Source organism: Pleurodeles waltl, chromosome 3_1 (assembly GCF_031143425.1).
Source record: "Pleurodeles waltl isolate 20211129_DDA chromosome 3_1, aPleWal1.hap1.20221129, whole genome shotgun sequence".
In the NCBI taxonomy this organism is placed as follows: Eukaryota; Metazoa; Chordata; class Amphibia; order Caudata; family Salamandridae; genus Pleurodeles; species Pleurodeles waltl.
In genome coordinates, this window is record NC_090440.1 from 1174370511 (window position 1) to 1174397776 (window position 27266).

The 27266-nt window shown below is 45.2% G+C and overlaps 1 protein-coding gene across 3 annotated transcripts in view; it reads left to right on the forward strand.

Moving 5' to 3' along the window:
• The window catches only part of PRDM10 (PR/SET domain 10), a 905887-nt gene that overhangs the window by 150798 nt on the left and 727823 nt on the right, over window positions 1-27266 (forward strand). The window lies entirely within an intron of this gene.

The window sequence follows — 27266 nt, forward strand, 5'->3', positions numbered from 1 at the left end:
GAAACCGCCGGTTCCCCTTTTCTGACCGCAGCTTTACCGCCGCGGTCAGAATGGCCCTGGAAGCCCCGCCAGCCTGTTGGCGGTGCTTCCGTTGCCCTCCAGAGGGCCTATGTGTGTTGACGACAGTGCAAAACTACAAATTAGAATTCATAAGAAAGCCAGGTCAATCAGTGGAACCAAAGGAGTTACATTTGATTGGATAAAAAGAGTTGTAGGTGGAAGAAGAGGCTTTGCAAAAGTTAGAGAATGAGGCCATTGTAAATGTGGGGGACTAGTTACAGTTGTACGTAAGCACCATATTCCAGTACAAAAGAAAGACAAAACAGGATGGGGGCTTGTGATAGATTTGAAAACCATAAACAAATGTGTAGTTTTCAGACACTGCAAAATCGAGGGAATTTGAGACATTGTAAAGAGAGTATTTGAAATTGGATTGCAGTGTTTGTAAAGTGCTTAATTTGCAACAGTAAAGTGCTTACCCACACGGATGGCAAGCTACACCATGTAGGGTGTATGTTTGGGATAGTTTTATTTTTGTTTTGAGTCTATTTGGGAAGTGTTATTGTGTCATGCGTGATGACCACTGAGGTACAGTTATCGTATTATGAAACACAGAGCCTGGCAGTGTGATGGGCGAGTGAATGGTGCGACAGATACACAAATTGTAATTATATTAAGGACTAACCAGGTTTGCCATAGGCACAATTGAATGCTGTCCACCCATACACCATAAAGGGCGTTAATTAAAAAAGGCCCAGTCATCCATTTTGTGACATGTGCCAGGCAGACTTGTTTCGAATGAGTGAAATGATTCCCAGACAGTAATGGGAATCGGTGACAATAGCAGTAGCCATGCACCATTTCATTTTATTAAGTTATTTCATACTGTACATTGCTGAACAAATACTCCCCATGAAGGAGGAATCCTATGGAAGAGCAATCAAGGCTGGCAGCTTCAGCAGAAATTAAACAAACTTGAAAAGGCCTAGGTCCTACCAACACCTGCTAGGCAGAACAAAGCCAAAATCTGAGCGGGGTTAATGCCACAAGTCCCTCTCAGTTGTCAATCTCTGCCTTTTTAGAAAGGTTAGCTTTCCCTTTCTTTCATATTGTAATGTCCAAAAACAGGCCTAGGTGTTTGTAGACGGGTCCCGGAGGCCACGTCTCACTCACCTCGAGTCCGCCATCTTTTGGCTGGCTCCACGGAATCGGCGCGGCGTTCCCATGGCAACGGGGAGACGCCACGCCGTTACAGCATTGATGACTTCCGGTTTCGCCGACTGAAGAGGGAGGCGGATCCGGAAGAGAGGCGCGCGACGGACCACCAGGAGAGAGAAGAGTGGAGAGTGACCGGAACGCAGGACGGAGAGGAGACGAGCGGAAAGGAAAACCCGATCGGAGAGAGGAGGACAGACCCGCTAGCCACCCCGGCGAGGAACCAGGAAGAAGCCCACAGAGGAAGCAACGTAACGTGGGAACCGGAGAAGGAAGAGACGCCGGAGAAACGAGAAAGCCACCACGACCCAGGAGGGTCGTGGCTTGACAAGGTACGGTCCCTCCTAGGGACGGGAGGGTCACGGGGAGACTCGGTTACGGGGAAAGGCACCAGGGAAGTGGGAGGAAGGACGGGGAGGGTGAAGGAGAGGGAAGGGAAGGGGCAAGAAGGGAAATAAGCACAGTATGGACCCCAGCAACCCTAAACCCCAACCCTGATCACCCCCTCACGAACTTGCCCGCATGCTGCCTTAAATCTCACGAGCACCGTACCCCACCCAGTACCCCAGAAGTACTTACCGATTCTTTTTCTGTTTCTTTCCTTTCGGCCGGGGTCCGAGAGAGACGCCCATCCTCCACAGACCAAAGGCGACCAGGAAAAAGAAAGGAAAACCTAGGAGAAAGAAAGAAGTTGCGGAAAGCAGAAACCCCAAAGACTTAAACCCTTAAAGTAGCGGTTAAAAGAAATAGCCTGTGAATGAACAGAGAATAAAATTTAAAAGTAAAAATATCCCATTCTCTTGACTCTACTTGATCCGCTCGTAGTACAGCCTACCACAGTGGTGTCAGAAGTGGGATCACTTCTCAGGTGGGCTTACGAGCGTTTCATCATGAGTGAAACCCCATCCCTTGAGGACATGATTAAGCAACTCGCAGAAGGACAGAGACATCTGCAGTTGGTGTGGGAAGCACACCAAAGAGAGGCCAAGGAAGACCGGGAGGCCTTGCAATCAGCGTTAAAAAGTCAGGCTACAATACTAGCCAATAATCAATTAGTGCATGAGACTGCATTACAAAAACTAACCAATACAATCGCGGCCAGTAAGGTACACCCAAACGTTCCCAGTTCGGTCCTCCAAAAGTACCAAGAAGGGGAAGACCCAGACTCATTTTTCACGAATTTTGAGAGGGTAGCCTCGTCTGCTCAATGGCCAGAGGACCGCTGGGGTCAGTATGTGGCCCCCTTGCTTGCAGGATTCCTGCAGACGGCCTACCAATCCGCCAATCCTGATGGTACGACCCCCTATAAAGAGATAAAAAAAAGTATCCTGGGGCGGGTTGGACATGATACGGAATATTACCGTTTACGATTTAGAAAAATAAAATGGAGTGCGAACGAGGATCCTCGCTCCTTCTACTTTAGGGGGAAAGACCTGGCTCAAAAATGGTTGGGACCCATAGGGACAACTCGGGAGGATGTCATTAAGACAATTACTTTAGAACAGTATCTGGATTCACTACCCCTTAGTACTAAGAACTGGATCCGACAACATCCCAACATGAACACTGAGGTTGCTATTGATTTGGCTTGTGCTTTCCATCGTTCCACAGAAAGTAAACCCGTCACCCCGAGACCTTTCCAAAAAAACCCCATCCCTCCACTAAAACCAACTCCCAGGTATTTCCCCGAGGATACGCGGTCCCCTACACCCGTAGAACATCACCCTATACAGTCCCCACAATGTTTCCACTGTGGAGAGTGGGGGCATATTGCCAGAATATGTCCCAGGAAATCCGAAGGACCGGAACCTATGGAAATTGGGGTCACACGACGTAGAGTTCTGTGTACAGGGAAAGGGAATGAGAAATTTAGATACCTGGTCACCATAAATGGACTGGTGATTTCGGCACTAATTGATTCAGGGTGTGGACAATCTGTAATCCGGAAGGATATAATCCCTGTGGCTACGTCGGTCACTAACCGCTGGGTCTCCATATGTTGTATACATGGAGACAAAGGAACTTATCCCCTCACCACGGTCAAGATAGAATGGGGCCCCTTTCAGGATATGCTTTCGATAGGGGTTATGGAACAACTCATCGAGGATTGTATTATCGGGACTGATTATAGTCGATTCTATGACCTATTAGATCAAGTCCGTAGACCCGCTGGGGCTCCCGAGTGGTGGACCGAAGACCCTTTTTCCAATGTCCCCATAGAAGTACCACCGTACCGGAAGAAACTTACACGAAACGAGAAAAGACGGGAGAAAAGACAATATCAAGAAACCCGAAAGACCAAGGATGCTCCTAAAGTAGTAGCAGAGATTAGTAGCAGACCCATCTCCTTTCAAAGCAGCCAGAGAGAAGATCCTACCCTTTCCCATGCTTGGAACTCGGCCAGGACAGAGATCACTAATGAGGTGGGTCCTTATTTTCTTATCAAGAAACACCTCCTATACCGGATAACTAGAACGGTTAAAGGGGAAACCAAACAACAATTAGTTGTTCCAGAACCGTTTAGAGCTCACGTACTGTTCTTAGCCCACAATCAACCCGGGGGAGGTCATTTTGGTCGGGAAAAAACTGAAGAATACCTGATGCGGAAATTCTATTGGCCCAGAATATGTGCTCAGATACGCAGATACTGTTCCCAATGTCCTAGATGCCAGTTAACTGAGCCAGGGATGCCCAGGAAAGCGCCATTATACCCCTTACCCATTATTGATATCCCCTTTAAACGAGTGGGCATGGACTTGGTGGGACCCCTCCTTCCCTCTTCTAAAGGTCATACCTACATATTAGTCATAGTTGACTATCAAATCAAATCAAATCAAATCATTAACATTTATAAAGCGCGCTACTCACCCGTGCGGGTCTCAAGGCGCTAGGGGGGAAAGGGGGGGTTATCGCTGCTCGAACAGCCAAGTCTTTAGGAGTCTCCGGAAAGCGGAGTGGTCCTGGGTGGTCCTGAGGCTGGTGGGGAGGGAGTTCCAGGTCTTGGCCGCCAGGAAGGAGAAAGATCTCCCACCCGCCGTGGAGCGGCGGGTGCGAGGGACGGCAGCAAGTGCGAGGCCAGCGGAGCGGAGGGGGCGGGTGGGGACGTAGAAGCTGAGGCGTCTGTTGCGACTAGATACCCAGAAGCCATACCCCTCGCCAGCATGACCACCAAGACAATAGCCCAAGCGATGATAACAGTGTTTTCCCGAATAGGCTTTCCCCAGGAAATATTGACGGACCAAGGTACACCCTTTATGTCAAAACTCATGAAGCAGATATGTCAGTTATTAGGGATCACCCAGCTACGAACCTCGGTCTATCACCCGCAGACAGATGGGCTGGTAGAACGATATAACCGCACAATAAAGACACTGTTGAGGAAAACTGTGGATGAATCCGGTCGCAACTGGGATCAGAAGCTTCCTTTGGTTATATATGCTATCCGGACCCACAAACAGTCCTCTACGGGACATAGTCCCTTTGAATTGGTTTTCGGGAGGCAACCTCGCAGCCTTCTGGATATGGCTGCAGAGACCTGGGAGGAAGAACAGGAAGAAGGGAAACCCCTGATGGACTATGTCCATCAACTCCGAGGTCAGTTACAAACCCTCTGGGAAGATGTTCATAGTCACCTAGTCACGGCTCAAAAACAGCAAAAATCCTACTATGATAAGGGGAGCAAAATTCGTTCCTTCCTCCCTAATGAACAGGTCCTTATTATGCGACCTACATCTGACCATAAGCTAATTGCTAAATGGCAAGGACCTTATAGGGTTATTAGATCAGTCTCCCCTGTCACTTATCTATTAGAGATAAGTACCCACCCAAGAAAAACACAAATTTACCACATAAATTTGTTAAAACACTGGAAATCGGCAGAAGAGACTACAGACCAGACGGACATTGGGTGTTTGGTCTCTTATACCCAAGAACGAGAACTAGAGTTATGCCCTATAAGACGAACCCCTCCTGAAGAAAAACCCAGTATTAATAGAAAGCTAACTGATACTGAAAAAACCCAACTAGACACCCTAATCGAGCAACATCCTAATTTCTTCTCCAGAACACCAGGAAAAACTACACTAACCTACCATCACATTAACATACCTCTAGGACAAGTAGTACGTCTTCGTCCATATCGCATCCCCGAAGCCCGGAAGCCTATCATTGAAGCCGAAATCGAAGCAATGTTAGCCTTAGGGGTTATTGAACCCTCTAATAGTCCCTGGAATTCCCCCGTAGTGTTGGTTCCTAAACCAGACGGATCGATAAGATTTTGCATTGATTTTCGCAAACTTAATGAGATTTCCCTTTTTGACACCTACCCCATTCCCCGGGTGGATGACATTTTAGAGAAATTAGGGAAAGCCCGTTATTTATCCACCCTGGACTTAACCAAGGGGTATTGGCAGATACCCCTCCATCCCGATGCCAAGGAAAAGACAGCCTTTTCAACCCCTTCCGGCCTTTACCAATTTACGGTTTTACCTTTTGGTCTTCACGGCGCTCCCGCGACTTTCCAGCGTCTGATGGATCGAATCTTAAAACCGTTCCAAACGTTTTCAGCCGCCTACCTAGACGACATAGTCATTTTTAGCGAAACCTGGCAAGAACACTTAGTCCATCTGGATACGATCTTTTCTGCCTTAACGGAAGCCGGTTTAACTGCCAACCCTAAGAAGTGTTTACTAGGAAACACTGAAATCTCCTATTTGGGTTATATCATAGGAAATGGCACTCTACAACCACAGCAAAACAAGGTTGAGGCCATATTACAAACAGCTGAACCTAAAACAAAAAAAGACCTACGGTCGTTCCTAGGTTTAGTAGGATACTATCGCCGGTTTATCCCCAATTATTCCACCCTTGCTGCTCCTTTGACTGACCTCCTGACCAAACAAAACCCCACCAGATTGGCTCCATTTACCGACTTCCAACAGAGTAGCTTTGAACGATTGAAACAGTCTCTTGTCACGGACCCAATACTAAAATGCCCGGATTTCTTGAATACTTTTCACTTATATACTGATGCCTCGGACGTAGGCCTCGGAGCCGTGCTTACACAGCCCGATGAAGAGGGTTTTGACCACCCAGTGGTTTTTCTAAGTAGGAAATTATTTCCACGAGAGACCCATTACCCAACGATTGAAAAAGAATGTCTCGCCATTAAGTGGGCCGTAGACTCCTTACAGTATTATCTCTTAGGTAGGTCCTTCGTTTTGTTCACTGACCATGCCCCTCTCGCCTGGCTTGCCGCTCACAAAGACTCTAACTCCAAAATCTTGAGATGGTTCCTAGAACTGCAACCCTTTACGTTCCAGGTTCGCCATATCCCTGGTTCCCTACAAGGACCCGCCGACTACCTCTCCCGGTTCCCTCCGTCATCGGACCTCGAGCAGCCCCGATCTAGGGTAGGGGATTGTAGACGGGTCCCGGAGGCCACGTCTCACTCACCTCGAGTCCGCCATCTTTCGGCTGGCTCCACGGAATCGGCGCGGCGTTCCCATGGCAACGGGGAGACGCCACGCCGTTACAGCATTGACGACTTCCGGCTTCGCCGACTGAAGAGGGAGGCGGATCCGGAAGAGAGGCGCGCGACGGACCACCAGGAGAGAGAAGAGTGGAGAGCGACCGGAACGCAGGACGGAGAGGAGACGAGCGGAAAGGAAAACCCGATCGGAGAGAGGAGGACAGACCCGCTAGCCACCCCGGCGAGGAACCAGGAAGAAGCCCACAGAGGAAGCAACGTAACGCGGGAACCGGAGAAGGAAGAGACGCCGGAGAAACGAGAAAGCCGCCACGACCCAGGAGGGTCGTGGCTTGACAAGGTACGGTCCCTCCTAGGGACGGGAGGGTCACGGGGAGACTCGGTTACGGGGAAAGGCACCAGGGAAGTGGGAGGAAGGACGGGGAGGGTGAAGGAGAGGGAAGGGAAGGGGCAAGAAGGGAAATAAGCACAGTATGGACCCCAGCAACCCTAAACCCCAACCCTGATCACCCCCTCACGAACTTGCCCGCATGCTGCCTTAAATCTCACGAGCACCGTACCCCACCCAGTACCCCAGAAGTACTTACCGATTCTTTTTCTGTTTCTTTCCTTTCGGCCGGGGTCCGAGAGAGACGCCCATCCTCCACAGACCAAAGGCGACCAGGAAAAAGAAAGGAAAACCTAGGAGAAAGAAAGAAGTTGCGGAAAGCAGAAACCCCAAAGACTTAAACCCTTAAAGTAGCGGTTAAAAGAAATAGCCTGTGAATGAACAGAGAATAAAATTTAAAAGTAAAAATATCCCATTCTCTTGACTCTACTTGATCCGCTCGTAGTACAGCCTACCACAGTGTTTTACAATATTTTTGATAAATGCAGATTTGAAGATGTGTTATCCGCCCAAGGCTGCCTTGTCCTTCTCTTTCATTCCAAGATGTGCAATTAGTTAGCCTTTACAAACATCATTGAAGGGTTGGGCCCTGTGTGCCACCCCACTGGCCTATCAATGTCTTCTGGTGTCCAGGCGTGACCCAGAGGCTTTCCAGTGACATTAGGTACCAATTGCATTCCCTTTGGGCGGTCAAGGCCATGATGGTTAACAGTGAATCTACTTTAGGTATTCATTCCCAAGATATATCTCATGTGCACACTACAGGTCATTGGTGTATTTATATGACGCAAAAGGCCTTCCTAGGTCAGTCTTTACCCCTGAGTCTACAGGAATCTTTATTGATAAGAGTCATAGATTTTTACTGCAAGCCAGTTTACAAAATATTTTCCTTAGTATTTTCCTAGAGAATGCCATGACATAGCTCAGGAGATGCCTACATCGGCCAGTGAGTAGGTGAATTTAACATATGGTTCCTCTTTGTATGATAGTCAGTGCTATGACGATCAGCAGTATTTTCACTTTTTCACTTTTGGTCATTCAGTGCCACAAAGTGCCCATGTACTCCAGCTTAGATTAGTGAATGATGTGCCTCAAGTACTAACCCACATGCTGTTCAATGTCATATTTTGTTACAGGGCCACCAGCAGGACAGAGCCAGTTCAAGTACATGCACTAGCCATCCTTATCTAGCCAATTAGTGCCATTATATAAGAATTTCTCCTTTACCAAGGGACATATTGATTTGCACATGTCCAAAATCACTCTCGAACTACTCGAAACTACTGATTCTGTTCACCTGCGATAAACTTTGCATTAATAGACTAACACACCTCTTCTTCCTCTCACTTTGCCAAAATTCTTTTGTTTTCTGAACAATTGTCACATTAATTTCCTCTACATATCAGTCTTTCCACATGCAATCTGATGTTTGTCTATTATTTTACAACAAACATGCCTGCATTCTTAAAAACACCTTGCACTCCCTCCACTATGATCAGTGCTTTCAATAGTTCTCTGTATGTTGCATTGCAAACATGATTGTTTTTATCACACTTTTATATCTGGTGTACTCATTGGGTGTGGATTGCTATTTTGTATTCTTAGATATACTCTCCAAATAATAAAAGTATTGGGTTTTTTGGAGCTATGGTTACATGGGTTAGCAGTGTATATGTTATTTGTGTTTTCTTTGTAAAAATATAATATCTGAATTTATTTTTCTCCTGTTAAAAAGCCACAACTGAAGTCAAAACTATTGACAACATAAGTAGTTTTAAACATCAAATACTATTTTATTATATTGTATTTTAGTATTTGTATAGCACATACTATAGGGCGCTGAAGCACTTACCCACAAAGACAGCAAGCTACACCATGTAGGTTGTATGATCGGAAGGTTGTTGTTTTTGTTTTGACCCTCTATGGAAGTGTTGTCATGTCATGGGTAATGACCTCGAGGTGTGGTTATTGTGCTATGAGACACAGCGCCTGACAGTGGGATGGGTGAAGGAATGTGAGATAGATGCGCAAATTTTAATTATAATAATGAGTAACCGGCTCAGCCACAGAGGCAATGAGATGCTCTGTTCCGGTACCCCAAAAGAGGGGTTAATTAGTGAAGGCCCAGTTATCTATACAGCACCATTCGCCAGGTGGAGGTGCTTTTGAATCAGTAAAAGGATACCAAACAGCAAGAATGGGAATTGTTGACAAAAGCAGCAATGCACATTCATTTCATACTGTATATTGCTGAAAAAAAACACCCCATGAAGAAGGAAGGCTGTGGTAGAGCAATCAGGGTTGGCAACATTAGCATAAACTATACAAACTTAAAAGATCCAAATTCAAGCTACTACTGCTAGTGCAAAAAAAAAAAAAAATGTGAGCATGGGTTCACACCTTGATTACCCCCTCAATCTTTTAAAGGCGGATGAGCACTAGTCGGTGAGCCCTGGTCTAGTCGTAGCTCAGACCCCTGTTAGAGAGGCACCCTGCAGAAGCGAGAGAATAAGAACTAGGTAGGTTGCTCCCCTGGCTGCACAAGAACGAATTGCCTTACCTTATGCTGCTCTGCGGGCCGGGACCCTGTAAAGGACTATGAATTAAAACAGTAGTAGCCAATAGGTATAATTTCTTTGTCTCAGACAACTAATAATTCAACCCCTCTAATTGCTGGTTCTAGCCGTTAGAGTGTGGTGACTGACTCTATTGGATACTGAAATCTTGGTCTGCTCTGGGAGAGCAGAGCCTTTGCCTGCATTGTTAATTCAAGAACCTTCGTTCACAGGCACATTGCAGGAAAAGATAAAATTTCCCCTTAATGTTTTAAATTAATTAGTAGGGATTTGCGAAATTCGCTTAATCTTCCATCATACAATTACACAAAACTTTTGCACAATTAAACAATAACACTCAAATTGCAAATGGTACTTTGCACTATACATCTGCACAAGGACGAATTTTGCGGTAAAAACAGTGCAAGAAAAAAGCACCATAAACACCATTCTTTCATTTTCTATCATTTGGATGAGTTTGCATTAATTGTTGTGTGGAACTGTTGTGCCCGCAGCACGTCCTGCACACAAATGGCACGTAATTACATGAAGTGGCATAATGGCTCAATTTTGATAACTGCGTGTAAAAAGCATAACACAAAATCCCCAAATTTATGTGAACCACAGCAATGCAAGTTAAATTTCGTCCAAGCCTAGTCGTTATGTCTCGGTCTAGACTTGCTGGTTCCTATTGCTTAGTCCCATTCTGCTGATCTTTGCATTGCAGTAATATGGCCCACAATCTGCCTTTAAGAGCTTTAGTAAGCGCAAGTATGCAGAACCCTGGGAGCAGCCCTATCACATTAAGGGTAGTAGTAGTCTCAGTCTAGCTCTGCTGAATCCTAGGCAGTTGGTACCATCCTGCTGACCCTTTTTGTTATAAAGATATGACATAAAATTCACCTTCAGCTGCATTAAAAGATGAAATTATGCCGAGCCCTGCCAGCCAGAAAATAAAGACCTACACATTAAGGCTGGTCACAATGTCTTGGACTAGCCTTGCTGAGTTCTGGGCATTTGTTCCCATCCTGCTGACCTTTTGCATAGTAGATATATGACGTAGAATCTGTCATTTTGAACATTAGGAAATGAAAGTACACAGCCTTGGGAACACCCCCTGCAAACCTAAGGCTATTTGCAATGTCTGGGGCTTGCCTTCCTGAATTCAAGGCAGCTGGTCCCATTTTGGTGACCCTTCCCATTGTGAAGTTATGTCAGCAATCTGCCTTTACCAGAAATACAAGATAAAATAATGCTGAACCCTGCCAGCCAGCCAGAAAAATAAAAATCAAACTACCCCCTACCACATTATGGTTGTCACTGTGCCTCAGGCTTGCCTTGCTGAATCCTAGGCATTGGTCTCATTTTGCTAACTTTTCCCATTGTAAAGATATGACCCACAATTTGCCTTTACCAGTATTGCAAGGGAAAAGTATGCCGATCCCTGTCAGACAGGAAAATCAGATTGCACTCTACCCCTTTAAGACCGGACTCTTGCACTAGACTGGTTGATTCCTGGGCACTTGATCCTGTCCTTCTGACCAACAGCATTGCAGAGATGATGCCCATACCCTGCCAATATCAACATTGAAGTTGACACATATGGAGCACCTCCCACTAGTAGCTTCACACACCTCTCAATTTCGCCAGATGTATCTTGATGGCAATGCCGTTTATAGCATAGTATTGTAATGTAGTATTTGGATAGCACACCACGTAGAGTGTATTGATGGGAGAATGTTCGTTTTGTTTTGAGCCTATATGGAAAGAGTTGTCATGTCATGCCTGATGACCACTGTGGTGCAGTAACGTGTTATGTAGTGTCTGCTAGTGTAACAGAGAAGGAATATGAGCGATAGATGCACAAATTATAATTGTATTAGGAACTAACCAGCCTACCCTCAGGAGAAGTGGGATGCTGTGCACCCTACATACCAAAAAAGGGTGTTTTAAGATTCAGTAAATGAAATTTACTATTGAGTAGATGATCTAACTAGCATTTTCTTAAGATTTGCTTTCCTAAAACACCAAATCACAAAAAGCAATATGTTCACGTATTGCAAGCAGTACACAGACACAATGATAGACACAATGATAGCATCAGAATCAGGAAATACATTGTACATTGTACAGTAACATTGAAAAGCACAGGCTTACAGGAAAGAAGTACTGGCCACACAGGCTACTTCAATCTAGAAGAAAGGCAAGTCAAGAAGATCAGCAAGAGGTATCAGGAAAAACAAGAAAGCAGAAAGGGTCTGATGAAGAAATAGAGATACTTGTGGAAGCATGTGTTGCCAACAATGAACAGCTTTTGGGTAAAGTATCTTTAGCAGTTCTAAAACCCACCGAAATAAAGAGCCTGTGGCAAAATTCAAGAACGCATCAATGTCGTAGGTGTAACCACTTGCAGTGTTGCTGAAATTAGAAAGAGGTGGTATGACTTTCACTTCAGGATAAATGTGAGTCTTACAAGTCAGAGGAAAGAAGCTGCCACATCAGGAGGGGGCCAATCCTCACAGCCACCACTAACACCTTTGGATGACAGAATTGAGAATACAGTGACATCAGAGGCTGTAGCAGGCTAACGTCAGTAGACACATCTGAACCGCCTCACCTTCAATTTAGTTTCCATATAAGAAAAAACATGTACTGTATTAAATTATACTTTTGTGTTCGATGGCATGTGTAGCTGCAGCTACTGCCATCTAGTGTTGGGCTCGGAGTGTTACAAGTTTTTTTTCTTCGAAGAAGTTTTGTTTTTCTTTCGAGTCACGGGATCGTGTGACTCCTCCTATCAGTGTTAACGCACATGGGCATCGACTCCTTTGTTAGATTATTTTCTTTCCGCTGTCAGCTTTGGACGCTCTGGTACTTTCGGGTCTGTACTATCCAAAGTTCTCTGTCTTTTATCTTACCGTCGGTATAGTTTCGATCGCGGTTTCCCACTACACTTGATCCGATTGTAGCGTCAGGATCCATTAAACGGCCTTTGGGCGTCCACGACCTTTTCGGGCCTCTTAGGGCCTACTGCGTCACAGGCTCATGGATCGGACTCCATTCCGATTCTGTCCTCGGCACCACGCCAAGTTCCCCTACACCGACCAGCATTCGGTGTGTAACTTCTCCAGACCACCGAAAAGAAAGCTGCGAGGCGTGTCAGTCTTTTAGATCAAAGAAGACATTACGAGATCGGTCAGCAAGGTGGTTGGAGATGGCGTCGAAATCCACAGAGCCCACGCCTGACATCCTTGGTGAAGAAAGGCTCAGATGCCAGTTTTCATTCGAGATTCGGACTCTGACTGAGATTCAAAGGAGGACAGCCAGGCAATCCCTGTGGCGCAGTACATGAGTACACCAGCCCCTGCCCATAAAACTGAAAGACCATACAAGGCCTTGGGGGCACCACTGCTTGCAAACCATTGCTCCACCCAAAAACATGACCTCATTGACCGACCTTCGGGTTCGGCTCCGAAGAAGGCCAAAACTCGCCCGAGCAACAGACTGCCACGCCTGTTTTGGCATCGAGTTGAAAGACGGAGGCTTCCACTTCTGAACCAAATAGTCTTACAAGTACATCATAACCAAAACATCCACGCTCCTCTTCGGAGCTGAGACATCGAAGTCCATCTTCGGAGTCGAAAAACTTTTTCCATCTACTCAAACTGATTTTTTCAGTCAGTACGAAGCATACTGCCACCACACTTTCAGAACATTCTCTAAAAGGCAAAAAACATGTTTCATCTTCAGAACAAGAGGGGGATGAGTCGTACATTATACCTGTTCTTGAGGTCATGGACCAGAAACGGAGGAGGATTCAAATCCAGAAAGAGACTGGAAAGATTATTGCCTCTCCTCCTCCATTGACAAAGAGGAAATTAGAATTCTAGGAGAGTTTGGATGCTGGACCTTCACTGGCGAAAATATTGAAGCATAAGGAAAAGCCAAAGACTATTCAGCTTTCTCCTGCACATTATCCTTATCTTTCCTCTACTCCACCACCTCCTACTCCACCACCACCAACTTCACTCACACAATCTCATGCTTCTTCACATGGGGATTATATGGGTGATAGTATTGACTCTAATCCAATCCCACCTAATGATCCTGAGTTGTATCCCACAAGACCATCTCCACCTGAGGATACCACAGCATATAACCATGGCATTTCCGGGGCAGCAGCATATCATAGTGTGCAGATGCACTCTGAGCCATTGGAAGAGGATTTTCTTTTTAACACTCTTTCCTAAATGCACAAACAGTACCAGTGTTTGCCAGTGCTGCCTGGTATGCTCAAACACGCAGATTACATTTTTAAAGAGACAGTGAAAGCCAGGGTGTTAACACCTAGAATAGACAAAAAATATAAACCAGCACCAACAGATCCAGTTTTCATTTCCCAACAGTTACCACCAGACTCCATTGTAGTCCGTGCAGCCAGGAAACGCGCTAACAGCCAGTCCACAGGGAACGTTCCTCCCCCGATTAAGAAAGCCGCAAGTTCGACGCAGCAGGCTCAATGGTGGCAACCCAAGCCGCGAATCACTGGCGTATTGCTAATTCACAAGCCCTTTTAGATAGATACGACAGGGCACATTGGGATGAGATGCAGGAGTTCCTGCATTACCTCCCAAACGAACCCCAGAAAAGGGCACAGCAGGTAGTGGAAGAGGGGCAAGCCATTGCCAATAACCAGATCAGGTCAGCATTAGACGCAGTTGACACAGCAGCTAGAAGCATAAACACTAGCATTACAATTAGAAGGCATGCTTAGTTGAGGTCCTGAGGCTTTAAGCCTGAAATACAACAAGCGGTCCTTAACATGTCTTTTAATAAACGCCAACTATTTGGACCGGAAGTGGACACAACCATTGAAAAATTAAAAAAGGACTCAAACAGCAAAAGCCATGGGAGCCCTTTATACAACACCTTTTCAGGGCTCATTTCGCAAACCTCAATTTAGAGGAGGTTTTAAACCACAACTTTCAGAGGCCTCTACGTCCCAGCAAAAACAGGAACAACAATATTTTCCCAGGGGATCTTTCAGGGGCTCTTATAGAGCACACAATTTTAGATCCGGAGGTAAATCTCCTGCTGCAAGAGGTGCTTCTACCTCATTGAAGCAGTGACTTCCCCTGCATTCCCATACAGCATACATCTCCTTTGGGAGGAAGACTGCAATATTTCCATCCTCACTGGTAACAAATTACAATATATCAATGGGTACTGTCAATTATCCGCAATGGTTATTGCCTAGAACTCATCTCCACTCCACCAAACATTCCACCCTGATCACACCGGCTTTCTCTCGAACACATTGCTCTGTTGCAACAAGAGGTAGAATCTCTTTTACTCAAAAGTGCAATAGAGATGGTTCCCATCAGTCAACAAGGTACAGGGGTATATTCTCTATACTTCCTCATACCAAAAAAGGATGGCACTCTTAGACCAATTCTCGATCTCAGACCTCTAAATCAGTATATCCTGTCAGAACATTTCCACATGGTCACTCTACAGGATGTCATTCCCTTGTTACAAAAACAAGACTAAATGACAGCATTAGATGTAAAGGATGCTTACTTCCACATTCCTATACATCCAGCACACCGCAAGTACTTAAGATTTGTAATAGCAGGCAAGCACTACCAATTCAAAGTACTACCCTTTGGAGTAACAACAGCACCAACGGTATTCACAAAATGTCTAGCAGTAGTTGCGGCATACCTCAGAAGATAACACATACATGTCTTCCTATATTTGGACGACTGGCTAATAAAAGCCAGCACCATTCAAAACTGTCAACAACATACACAGTACACAATAGATACCCTACACAGGTTAGGGTTCACAATCAGTTACCAGAAATCTCACCTTCAGCCAGCACAAATTCAACCATATCTAGGAGCAATTCTGAACACTCAGTCAGCATTAGCCTACCCAAATCCACAACGAATCCAAGCATTTCACAATCTCATATCTCAATTGCAAGTCAATCAAACCTACACAGTAAGATTTGTCATGAAGCTATTAGGAATGATGGCATCATGCAAAGCAATGCCAATGCACGTCTAAACATGAGACCACCACAACAGTGTGTTTCGCGACAATGGTCTCAGGCACAGGGTCAATCACAGGATCTGATGTTGTTAGACCGTCAAACTTACAAATCTCTGCAATGGTAGAATCACACCAACTTATCAAAAGGGCAGCCATTTCAGGACGCTGTGCTACAGACCGTAATTACCACGGATACATCAATGACCAGTTGGGGAGCCCATCTCAACAATCTGGAAGAATGGGACTCAATCCAGCAGACTTATCACATAAACCACTTGGAACTGCTAGCAGTGTTCTTTGCCATAAAAGCTTTTCAACCACAGATTGTACACAAAACATTCTTAATAAGGTCAGACAGCATGACAACAATGTATTATCTGCAAAAACAGAGGGGACACACTCATCCCAATTGCCACTCGTAGCACAAATAATTTGGAAGTGGCCAATTCAAAATCACATTCACCTGCTAGCGGAGTACATCCTGGAGATACACAACCAGTTAGCGGCCCTCTTCAGCATGACGCTGCAACAAATACATGAATGGGAGATTCACCCACAACTAATTCAACATTACTTTCAAATTTGGAGAACAACAAACCTAGACCTTTTCGCAACAAGCGAAAATGCAAAATGCCAAAACTTCGCATCCAGCTACCCACACCCTCAATCCAAGGGCAATGCTGTATGGATCAATTGGTCAGGGATATTTGCTTACGCTTTTCCCCCTCTCCCATTAATTCAGTTTCTAATCAAAAAAATCCGTTACACTTCTCTAACTATGATACTCGTAGCTCTCACGTGGGCATGTCAACATTGGTACATACACGATATTATTCGATCTGTCGGTAGTACCACATCACAAGCTCCCAAACAGGCCAGACCTATTGACTCAGAACAAAGGTCAGATCAGGCATCCCAAATCCCAGTATGCTCAACCTGGCGATTTGGCTCCTGAGGTCATAGAATTTGGATATCTATCGCTTCAACCAGAATGTATAGACATTCTAAAACAAGCATGTAAACCTTCAACCAGGCAGTGTTACGCAAATAAATGGAAACGTTTTGTATATTACTGCCAACCTAAAAACAATGATCCACTTAAAGCACCAGTACAGGATATTGTATGTTATTTGCTTCACTTACAGAAAGCAAATCTGACATATTCATCTACTAAAATTCATTTAACAGCAATATCAGCTTACCTCCAAAACACACAACATACCTCTCTGTTTAGAGTTCCTGTACTAAAAGCTTTCATGAAAGGTCTTAAAAGAGTTATTCCACCTACAGTTCCACCAGCTCCTGCATGGAATCTTAACATTGTGCTCACAAGACTTATGGGTCCACCTTTTGAGCCCATACATTCTTGCGCCCTTCACTTTCTCTCACGGAAGGTTTCATTCCTAGTAGCACTTACTTCCTTAAGAAGAGTAAGTGAAATTCAAGCATTCACTTTGGAAGAACCCTTCTTTCAAGTATACAGACACAAAACAGTACTTAGGAAAAAACCCAAATTTGTACCCAAAGTTGTTTCGCCATTTCACATTAATCAGTCAGTGGAATTGCGAGTCTTCTTTCCACAGCCAGATTCAGTTGCTGAAAGAGCTCTCCACACTCTTGATCTTAAAAGAGCTCTCATGTACTAAATAGACAGAACAAAACACTTTAGAAAATCTCAACACCTTTTTGTGGCTTTCCAACAACCTCATAAGGGTAATCCCATTTCCAAACAAGGATTAGCCAGAAGGATAGTAAAGTGTATCCAAACTTGCTATCTTAAAGCTAAAAGGCATCTATTCGTAACTCATAAAGCACATTCACCTAGAATGGCATTTTTAGGAAATATTCGAATGGCAGACATATCCAAAGCAGCCACATGGTCTACACCACAAACGTTTACTAAACACTACTATGTGAATGTGTTATCTCAACAACAAGCAAATGTTGGTCAAGCAGTGCTTCAAACACTATTTCTAACTACTTCAACTCCTGCAGGCTAATCACTGCTTACTTGGGAGAGATACTGCTTTTCAGTCTATCCACAGCATGTGTATCTGCAGCTAGACATGCCAACAAACAGAAAATGTCACTTACCCAGTGTACATCTGTTCGTGGCATGTAGTACTGCAGATTCACATGTGCCCTCCCGCCTTCCCGGAAACCTGTAGCCATTGTAGTACTGTATTATGTAAATATGTATATACATTGCTTGGACATCTTCTTTACTTTCTTTATATAATATGTTTGTACATACAATTTTTTTCATTCCTTACTTCACCCTCCTGCGGGAAAACAATCTAACAAAGGATTCGATGCCCATGCGCACTATCACCGAGAGGAGGAGTCACTCGATACTGTGACTCGGAAAAAAAAACACTTCTTCGAAGAAAAACAACTTGTAACACTCCGAGCCCAACACTAGATGGCGATACATGCACAGCCTGAGTATCTGCAGCACTACATGCCACGAACAGATGTACACTGGGTAAGTGAAATTTTTCCTATTTGGACTGCAACATTGACATTTCAATGCAATTTTAAAATGTCAAGCTACACAAGTACAAACTTTATTTTGGTTTGCATGTTGATTTGCATTATGGGTGAAATTTAGTTTTTTAAAAATGTTTTTAAAGTTTGCTATATCAAAGTAAAACACTAAACAGCATACATAATTAACAACATTTTGTCCTTTCACATATAATGTAACAAATGTGTTACATTTCAAAGTACTAACAAACACTACACATAGAAACCATTGTTCCTGTGTCCATATGACACATAAAGAGCAATTTATATTATTCTTACATCCGTTTGCTACAGATATTGAGGAAAACATATCAGAGGGCCATAAGGAAGAGGCTGAAGATCAACATAGTGCTGTCATTGATATTCTGCTCCTAACGGAGATCACAAGTCATTCTACAGTTTGTGAAAGAAGATTGCCTCCCAGAAGACAAGCAACAAGACCTTTTGTATATGTATGCCCACCTATATGACATAGAAAAGATCTCTACATCGAAATACTTTAAAGGCAAATACTAGTAGCATTAGGAGCAGGGATTACTGTAGCACATGATGAGACAAGTGCTATACTCTATAGAGTTTGTGTGGCATTTGTGCAAATAGAAAAATCTATGTTGGATGTACAAAAGAAACAATTGAAAGATATAAATTTGATTGGCACATACATAGATGAAAGATTGTCTTCCATTATTAATAGCACTGATAATTTAACTGTTACCAATATATATATCATTATGTGAAGCAATTCATGAGGAGACTCAGCAACAAAATAAAATATCTCACCATGTAGTTTAGAGGATGTAGATTCATGGTAGAAAAGTGGAAAAATGTACTTCTGCTCGGGGGGTGCTTAGGAGAAACATCACACATACTCAGTAGGAAGTGGCACATTGTAGCGAAGGTGGAGCTAAGGGCTTGGGGCAGGTTACATCATCACTGCAGACTGCGCAAGCACGTTGCCGTGTCAGGCAACCCCTGCTCTAGAAAGTGAGGAGGCTTCCAGCCGCAGTAGTTTGTATCTTTCTGATGTGATAAGACATAGGCTTACTCATAGTCAGGCTGGTGAAAGAGATGTGGGCATGGTGGGGACAACTATTGGCAGACCAACTTCCAGTTAAGAAAAATACATTAAAATACTTTTTTGAAAAGCAAAACAAACCTCTTTATTTGTAACTTAAATTGTCAACTCAAAATTGTGCCCTGATCAAAAATCTTTGCATTTATTTTCATTTTGATTCTTCCACTTTCCTGTGAATAAACATGGAAATAAAAATGACTCATCTATATTAGGACTTGGCCAGATGTATGACCGCAAGTTTTGCAACTCTCAATTTGCAACTCATTTGCGAGTCGCAAAACCAAATGCACAACATTGTAACTCACTGTTTGCAATTCCCAATGGGGTCGTGTAGGAGGCTGGCCTGGCTTATAGTGGGTACCTTGTGGTACTTACACCTAGTGCCAGGTCCAGTTATCCCTTATTAGTAGAATAGAGGTGTTCTGGCAGCTTAGGCTAATAGAGGTAGCTATAGCAGAGCAGCTTAGGCTGAACTAGGAGACATGCAAAGCTCCTAGCATACCACTTATATCATATAGCACTATATCACAAGAAAACACAATACTCAGAGTTACCAAAAATAAAGGTACTTTATTTTAGTGACAATATGCCAAAAGTATCCCAGAGGATATACTCCCTTAGGAGGTAAGTAATATACACAAATGATATGCACACAAACCAAAAACAGGGAAGTAACAGTTAGAAAAGTAGTGCAAACAATGTAGAATACAATAGAATGCAATAGGGATAAATAGGCCTAGGGGCAACACAAACCATATACTCCAAAAGTGGAATGCGAGCCACGAATGGACCCCAGGCCTAGTGTAGTGTGTAGAGGGTCGCTGGGAGTGTAAGAAAACAATAAGGGTGTCCAAGATACACCAACCCAAGACCCTGAAAAGTAGAAGTAAAGTTACCCTACTACCCCAGAAAGACAGTAAAGTTGAGATAGCGGATTCTGCAAGGACAACAACTGACTGCAAAACACTGAAGACGGATCCCTGGACCTAAGGACCTGTAAAGGAAGGGGACCAAGTCCAAGAGTCACGCAAGTGTCCAGGGGTGGCAGGATCCCACTAAACCCTGGATGAAGATGCAAAAGGGCTGCCTCCGGGTGGAAGAAGCCGAAGATTCTGCAACAACGAAAGGTGCCAAGAACTTCTCCTTTGGTCAGAATATGTCCCACGGCGTGCTGGAGGATGCAGAGTTGTTTCCACGCAGAAAGACCGCAAACAAGCCTTGCTAGCTGCAAGACTCGCGGTTGAGGATTTTGGGTGCTGCTATGGCCAGGAAGGACCAGGAGGTCGCCCTTGGAGGAGGAGACAGAGGGGGCGCTCTGCAACTCAGAGAGCAGGCAGCACCGGCAGAAGTACCCGAACAGGCACTTAGAAGATCTGAGGACAGCGGTCGACTCCGAGTCACAAAGAAGGGTTCCACAACGTCGGAGTCTAACTCAGTGAGTTGGGCAATGCAGGATGGAGTGCTGGGGACCTGGGCTAGGCTGTGCATGAAGGAAGTCTTGCAAAAGTGCCCTGAAGCCCGAGCAGCTGCAGTTCACGCAGTACACAGGATTACTGTCTGGCGTGGGGAGGTAAGGACTTACCTCCACCAAATTTGGACAGAAGGGCCACTGAACTGTGGGAGACACTTGGACCCAGCTCCTGTGTTCCAGGGACCACGCTCGTCAGGAAGAGAGGGGACCCAGAGGACCGGTGATGCAGAAGTTTGGTGCCTGCGTTGGCAAGGGGAAGAGTCCGTCGACCCACGGGAGATTTCTTCTTGGCTTCCAGTGCAGGGTGAAGGCAGACAGCCCTCAGAGCATGCACCACCAGGAAACAGTCGAGAAAGCCGGCTGGATGAGGTGCTACAATGTTGCTGGTATTCTTCTTGCCACTTTGTTGCGGTTATGCAGGCGTCCTGGAGCAGTCAGCGGTCGATCCCTGGCAGAAGTCGAAGAGGGAAGTGCAGCGGAACTCTGGTGAGCTCTTCCATTCGTTATCTGAGGAATAGCCCACAGGAGAGACCCTAAATAGCCCTCAGAGGAGGATTGGCTACTGAGAAAGGTAAGCACCTATCAGGAGGGGTCTCTGACGTCACCTGCTGGCACTGGCCACTCAGAGCTGTCCATTGTGCCCTCACACCTCTGCATCCAAGACGGCAGAGGTCTGGGACACACTGGAGGCGCTCTGGGCACCTCCCCTGGGAGGTACTGGTAAGGGGAGTGGTCACTCCCCTTTCCTTTGTCCAGTTTTGCGCCAGAGCAGGGCTGGGGGATCCCTGATCCGGTGTAAACTGGCTTATGCAGAGAGGGCACCATCTTTGCCCATCAAAGCATTTCCAGAGGCTGGGGGAGGCTACTCCTCCCCAGCCCTTCACACCTATTTCCAAAGGGAGAGGGTGTAACACCCTCTCTCAGAGGAAATCCTTTGTTCTGCCTTCCTGGGACCAGGCTGCCCAAGCCCCGGGGGGCAGAAACCTGCCTGAGGGGTTGGCAGCAGCAGTAGCTGCAGTGGAGACTCCGGAAAGTTAGTTTGGCAGTACCCGGGCTCTGTGCTGGAGACACGGGGATGCATGGAATTGTCCCCCCAATACCAGAATGGTATTGGGGTGACAATTCCATGATCCTAGACATGTTACATGGCCATGTTAGGAGTTACCATGGTGACGCTACATATAGGTATTGACCTATATGTAGTGAATGCATGTAATGGTGTCCCCGCACTCACAAAGTCCGGGGAATTCGCCCTGAACAATGTGGGGGCACTTTGGCTAGTGCCAGGGTGCCCACACACTAAGTAACTTTGCACCTAACCTTCACCAAGTGAGGGTTATACACATAGGTGACTTATAAGTTACTTATGTGCAGTGTAAAATGGCTGTGAAATAACATGGACGTTATTTCACTCAGGCTGCAGTGGCAGTCCTGTGTAAGAATTTTCTGAGCTCCCTATGGGTGGCAAAAGAAATGCCGCAGCCCATAGGGACCTCCCGGAACCCCAGTACCCTGGGTACCTAGGTACCATATACAAGGGAATTATAAGGGTGTTCCAGTGTGCCAATGAGAATTGGTAAAATTAGTCACTAGCCTGCAGTGACAATTTTAAAAGCAGAGAGAGCATAAACACTGAGGTTCTGGTTAGCAGAGCCTCAGTGAATACAGTTAGGCACCACACAGGAACACATACAGGGCATACTTAATGAGCACTGGGGTCCTGGCTAGTAGGATCCCAGTGTCACATAGGCAAAAACAAACATACATACATTAAAAATGGGGATAACATGCCAGGCAAGATGGTACTTTCCTACAGGTCGCAATTGACCTACCTCATTAATTGTCATGAGGTGGGTACAGCAGACCACCATTTCTGTGACTGCTTTTTAAATGAAGCAGCTTTTTTTTAAAAAATGCAGCCAGTTTTCCTTAAAGGAAAACGAGATGCGCTTCAAACAAAAAAATGAAAAGCTTTTTTGATTTTTTTTTTGAGTAGGCAGTGACCACTGCCTGCTCTGAAAAAATATTTTTGCATCCATTCACAAATGGGAAGGGGTTCCATAGGGACCCCTTCTGGTTTGCGAATGGGTTACCACCAATTTGAAGTCACAAAACAATCATACATCCTCCTGTGACTGGCAATTAGGGAGGGACGCCCTTGGAATCCCCTTTCCTAATTGCGAGTCGCAATCCCTATTTTACGAATCAGTATTTGCATGCCGGCTTGCAAAATAGGGATTGTACATTCGGAAAGGCCATTACGCAGTCGCAAAAGGCGAAATTCGCCATTTGCAAACACATAATTGTGTCATACATACATACATATTTTAATATACATTATACTAAATGCACTTACCTTAGAAAATGTTTGGGGCAATATATGTTCGGCGATCTCTTTCATCTGCAGCCTGAGTACCATCATGAATTGGGTTGAGTTACTTCTTCCTCATCTGAACTTTCAACCCTAGGCTGGATTCAAGGACCTTTTTGGTTGCATCATTTTGTAACATGGGAGGAGCTTGTACAATATTGCATGTATCTTCAGTGGGAATATGGCAGTGCACCATCAATTTTATACAGGCAGAAAAATCTAAACCATAAGAAGTCCAAAAGTGCTGTAAATTTCTGCTCTGGTTCCTCTTTGAGCAAGATTGTATCTTCCTTGGCTGTGTGTTGTAGCATTCAGTGATGAGGTTATGAGTCAGTTACGGAGAGGATGAGCACTGTCATTTAACACAGTTAAAACGTTACAATTTAAATCAGTGCAAATATATGTTTAACAATACAAAATCCACATTAAAATTAGTCCCTAATGGGAAGCCCTCAGCAAAATATCCTCGGGAAAGGCCGATGTATAGTCCATAGTACCTGAAAATGTATGAATCATGCGTATGTCCTTGAAATGTTGCTGCATGGTCTGTTATTAAACAGTGGTGGCTTTTCCTATTTCTATACAAATATTCAGTGGCACTTTCCATCCACACTGCCTATAACCTGTGGAGAGTGAGCCATATTAAACAAATCTAATTTGTTTGCTGCAAACCTTGGGGATTATTTGTAAATTTATTGTGTGTGTTTATGTTAACAAACATTGCATACAGGCGTTAAAGTGAGCTCTTGGGAACACCTCCTGCTATGGCTACTTTCTCATAGTTCCCTGACACTAAAAGTTACATGCAACCAATTATCTGGATATGTGTGAGGAAAGACCTGCACCTGTGTGTGTTCCTAGACAACTCTGGGTTTAATTCAGCAATGAGATCCCAAATAATATAGCTGCTCAGCATATACTTATCATAAATCACCTCCTGAGTCTGCTGCAAAAAAGTAACCCTAAAAAGGTGCTCCTGTTTTTGTCTTCTCTTCTGCTGGTGTGATACAAAAAACACTCAGTCTCCTTTTTGCCAGAGCATACAGAGCAGCCATTATGAAAAAGTGTTTCCTCTCCTTTTATAGTTTGCACCCGATTACCACCTGCTCTAACTTGATGCTCATTTGCGGATACAAAAAAACATTTTTTTAATCATTTGCTAATTTGCCAAGGGTTATTATATACTATTTAGGAAACACAATTAGGGGATCATAAATAGGTAATTGCTATTTCCAGTTGCAAAAATAGCAAGTCTATAGGATTTGGTTTGTGTCTCTATTTTTGCGAATGGAACAGAATTTTTTTTTGGATACATTTCATACTTATCCTTCGCATTGGCAAACCATTTTGTGACCACGAGTTTGGCAGCCATGAAAAGTACCTTCCCCCTGAGGTCGTTCCACTTCTTCCTGATGTTGTCCTTTGTGTGCGGATAGCTGCCTACAGAATTCACTTTGTCGACTATCCTTTGCCACATTTCCATTTTCCTAACGATAGTTGTCTGCTGGACTTTGGCTCCAAATAGTCGTGGCTCTACTCTAATGATTTCATCCACAATTACCCTTAACTCCTCATCTGTGAATCGTGGATATTTTTGTGGTGACATGGTGATGGTAAAAAAATGATGCAGAAATAAGAAAAATAAATTGTAGTTGCTGTGTGATGAGTGGGTGACGTGCAGTGAATGTTGTGAACAGGTGCAAATATGTGTTGGGAGTGTAGTGAAGATGTGAGATGTGTGGCTTCTAGGAGGTGGAGTGGTGCCTATTCTAATCTTTGCAGTGCTGTTGCTGTGTGTGGCGTTGTGGATGCAATGGATTGTGGTGTGTGAAGGAGTGTGTTTTCAAGTGTAGTTGGTAGGTGTATCAGGTGTGTGAATGTGTCTCAACTGCGTTGTTTTCAAATCTATCCAATATGGTGTTGTGTATTACTGGGGGGGACTTCCGCAGTTTGCACCGCCATTAGAAGACCGCCATTGCAAGACCCCCAAGGTGATTTTTGACTTGTAATAGGTTAAGTGGTTGGTTGGCGGGCTGGCGGTATTGGTGATCGGACTGCCGCTTTCCCTCCCTCCAGAGTCCTGGCGGTGGCAGAATTTTGGCTGGATTTTGGCGTGCTTGGCTGTGTAGCTTGTAATACAGCGGTCTGTATGACTGCCAACATGGCAGTCTTTTGGTAGCCGCCACTGCTGTGGTCTGGCTGTCAGACTGCCCAGCTCATAATGAGACCCTTAGGCCCTCATTCTGACCCTGGCGGTTTGAAACCGCCAGGGCAGAGGGCCGCGGCAGCACCGCCAACAGGCTGGCGGTGCTTCATGGGCGCCGCGGTCAGAAAAGGGCAACCGGCGGTTTCCCGCCGGTTTACCCCTGGCCCAGGGAATCCTCCATGGCGGCGCTGCTTGCAGCGCTGCCATGGGGATTCCGACCCCCTTCCCGCCAGCCTGTTCCTGGCGGTGTAGGCTGGCGGGAACGGGTGTCGTGGGGCCCCTGGGGGCCCCTGCACTGCCCATGCCACTGGCATGGGCAGTGCAGGGGCCCCCTAACAGGGCCCCATAATGATTTAATCGCGATGGGTGCGACTGCACCCGTCGCACCCCTGCAGATCCGCCGGCTCCATTCGGAGCCGGCTTCCTCTTTGCAGGGGCTTTCCCGCTGGGCCGGCGGACGATCTTCTTGAGATCGCCCGCCGGCCCAGCGGGAAAGTTAGAATCACCGCGGCGGTCATTTGACTGTGGTGCGGTGTTTCGCCGGGGTCGGAATGACCCCCTTAGTCTTGATACTTCTTTTTAGACATCCAAGCTTTGGTTCCTGGTGGTTATGCAGTTAGCAGTGGAGGGTTCCTTTGTGATCGAGATAGTGAAAGGTTGCGGATAGGAGCAGGGGCGGGAACATCCTTTGGTGGTGAATAGGGCCCTGAACCACCTTGGCTTCTGAGGTGGTGGTTGTCAGTTTGTCAGGATAATTTTCAAGAGAGCTGTGCTATAGAATAATTAATTGCTAGAGATCTGCTGTGTCTGCAGGCATTACTTATGAAAGCAGAGTTTGGTTGGCAAGGGTGTTTTGGTTTGCAGGGTTATGAAATATATTAGACTTAGAGCAAGAGCCAAGTGTAGTACTACTTGGGATGATGGAGCAGTGTTGCGATTGTTTCAGGAGCGGTTCATTGTAGTATGAAATTGTGTTACTGGCTGAGGGCTATAAAACCCTCTACAAATGCAGCTACTGAAGCAGCAATTCTTGTCAGGGTGAAACACAAACAAACCCCAAATTAGCCAGTGCTGGACCATCTGGTAGCTTGGCACACAAGCAGCCAGTCTTAACTTAAAGGCAATGTGTAAAGTATTTATGCAGCATTTCAAACAGTAATAAAGTGAAAACACAAAGCAAGAGAAATCCCACATCAATTAAGCCAAATAGACCAAAATGCAATAAGTTATTTGAGATCAGAACAACATAAATCCAATCAGTAGAACAGGAGATATGCAATGTTAAAGATTTAGGTAAGGATAGTGCTTAAAAGCACAAAGCACCAACTGTGGGTATCTAGTCAGGCCGGACCAGGACAAAGTCACAAGTTCAGGCTAAATGTAAAGCAGCATGAGCTGGATACAGAACCAAGTTAGACTAGCTGGATAAGGGACCTTAAATCCTCGTTCTAGAGGGTTGCAAGATTGTGTATTGCCTGATGTGTTGCACAGTGGCAGTTCGGAAAATCTGCTGGCTGTGATATAAGGTCCTGTGTCAGCGATATGTTTCTCAGGGGCAATTCCAATGAAGCAGTCAACAAGGCTTGCGATGCGAGGTCCTGTGTTGTTGTCAAGGATGCCGTTGATGTAGGCTTGCAATGCAAAGTCCTGGGTCACGTATAGATTGCACAGCAGTGGTTCTGAGGAGCTATGGATGGCTATGTGGAGCCCTGTATCAGGGATGTGTTGTGCAGCAGCGGATCCAATGCAGAGCTGTGAGGAGATGCATCATGCTTTGATGGTTTTTCCCAAAAGACCACAGCTGGGCTGGCAGAGCACCTTCAGGCTGACTTTCAAATGTTCAGAACTGGGGTAGCATCACTTGGGGGGACAAGACTCGCAGCAGAATCCAGGTGCTGGGTTCAAGGTGGTTGG